This window comes from Penaeus japonicus, unplaced genomic scaffold, assembly GCF_977035675.1.
Source record: "Penaeus japonicus unplaced genomic scaffold, GWHDUDI00000001_assembly GWHDUDI00000006, whole genome shotgun sequence".
NCBI classification, from domain to species: domain Eukaryota; kingdom Metazoa; phylum Arthropoda; class Malacostraca; order Decapoda; family Penaeidae; genus Penaeus; species Penaeus japonicus.
In genome coordinates, this window is record NW_028234408.1 from 32,033,081 (window position 1) to 32,035,527 (window position 2,447).

Sequence of the window (2,447 nt, forward strand, 5' to 3'; positions counted from 1 at the left end):
TTTTACTGCTAATCCTTTCCTTGTTAGTATTGTTACCCCTGCCTGCAACAATTGACCTATCTTTTCTCCTTATGTAATCAAATATGAGCCATAAACTTGACCTCTCTAAAGAGGGGTCAAGTTTGATTTCAGTGTTGCATATTTTGTCTTAATTTATTGTTTCAGCCAATCCCCCCCCCCCCCTCAGATCGCTAAGTAGAGATTCTTTTGTAAGATTTCCCTATTTAGATTTTCTCTTATCTAAATGCTCTTGGTTTTATTTTGCTTAATTACATTAGCTAACATTTGCTTAGTTAAGAATCTCACATTCCGTAAGTGTTCTGTACCTTCTTTGGTGTACAAGGATGTCTTATTCTGAGAATGTGTTACTAAGTATAACACCAATAAATTTCTTATCTTTAATGTACCTTCCAGTGACATCTCCTAAGACCTTTTCGGGATGATGCTAAATAACTTATTTACGTCAGCTAGATTCGCTATATTTTTAGCATGTTGTCCCATTTGTGTTTCGAATTCTGCCCTCTTGACTGTGCTTACTTTTTTACTGTCTATTTGACCTTACCATTTCGGCGAACCTAATTTTGAGTTTGCTTCTTTCAGGACTTCAGTCGTATTATATATCTATCTATTTTCATTTTACGTGACTGTTTCACATCCTTTCAAATTTTCTTCTAATTGATATTCAGATTCCTGTCTTAACATGTTCTAGCTTTTGCATAATTACGTCCATTTTCTTTTCTAGTTTGTGTAGTCTCCAATCGGGTAAAGATGTTTCCACACATTTTCTACGTGCTCCCTCAATTTCTATTTTGCTTGCTTCTTTGCTTTCACCGCAGAATTGAGTTTATTATAGCCCTTACGTTAAGCCCAGTTAATTTACTAGTACTTCAAAAGCCTCAATTCCTTCCTTGTCTTTTTTATGTGTGATTTTCTTCGTCTTCGTATAACTACTTACAGCCGGGTGATGCCATAAGCAGTAGTTGAGACTATTCATGAAACATTTGCTGTTTGGTTTATTATAATGCAGGAATCGCGGTGAATTGACTTAAATTCTCATCTCTTACATTGCTATTCAGCCTCATCTAAGTTTGGTAAATCACAACTTTTAAAAATGCAAAGGCATTCACCGCCTACAGTTCTCAGGAGTTTAAATACTGTCCATAAATTATTTTTCACCTCAATAGAAAGCTAAATCAAACCAACCAAAATTAGATATATAGAACAGACTATTTTACTATAGATCTGTTTGTTATTTGAAGGCTGATCCGTATATAATGTGTGCATAAGAGAAACAGAAGAAAGCATGAAAGAAAGAGACAGACAGACACTGAGACTGAGTTATGCAGGCAGGCAAGTAGGCGGGAAGGCAGGCAGACAGGGAGGCAGACAGACAGACAAACAAACAGATAGTCAGTCAGACAGACAGACAGACAAACAAACAGATAGTCAGTCAGACAGTCAGTCAATCAGTCGGTCGGTCAGTCAGACAGTCTGTCAGACGGTCAGTCAGTTAGTCAGTCAGTCAGTCTGTCAGTCAGTCAGTCAGACGGACAGAGGGGGATCCCTATTTCTGGGTATCTTGTGGCTCCAGGCGAGTTGTCGTATGTTAAAGGAACTGAAACTCCCAAACCTTATGTATTCAGCCTCATAAATCAGAGGGTTTTCAGAAATGCAAAGATATTCATTGTTGTTAACAAGTTCTATGAAAAGCAAACTTTGTCGTTCCAAGGAATATGTTATAACGAAATATTTCATGAATAGTCTCTAAATGACAAACAAAATCTACATGAAATAGTTTTGGATATATGTTCCATGCTTATCATTTTCCTTTGAAAAAAAAAAATCACTTTATGGAGAGCAGGTTTATCTTTCAGAAATCATGTTGAAGCTAAAAGTATTGCATTTGTAAAATCTTGTGATTCATGAAAACCAGGTAAAGCGTTGGAGTTTAGCATTCCCTTCATCACTTAATCAATAGCCAAAGGACTCCCCTGGGACCGCATGATACCCAGAATGAGGGAATGTGAATATCATGTGAGAGACAAGCGATCCCTCGTCTTTCGCATGTCTTCAATCAACTGTAAACATTTCTTACAAAGTATTTTGTAAAGTCTTCAGGATAGAAAGGTAAACATATAAGTGCGAATGAGGGAAGACGAGCAAATAATCATACAAATAAAGTAATTCATACATGAAGACGAGTGAGGAGATTTCTTCATAATCTTGATATTTCATGTGTATAGGACAAATGTTCTTTCGAGATAAAAAAATAGAAAAGGAAAACTCATGGAAAACAACCAATCCCTGAAACCCATCCTCCTCCTTTCAATCTCTCTTTTCTTTCTCTTTCTTTCTTACTTTCTCTCTCTCTCTCTCTCTCTCTCTCTCTCTCTCTCTGATTATCTCGGGAACGTAGAAAGTCGGACCGAACCACACCTGTCTGTGTT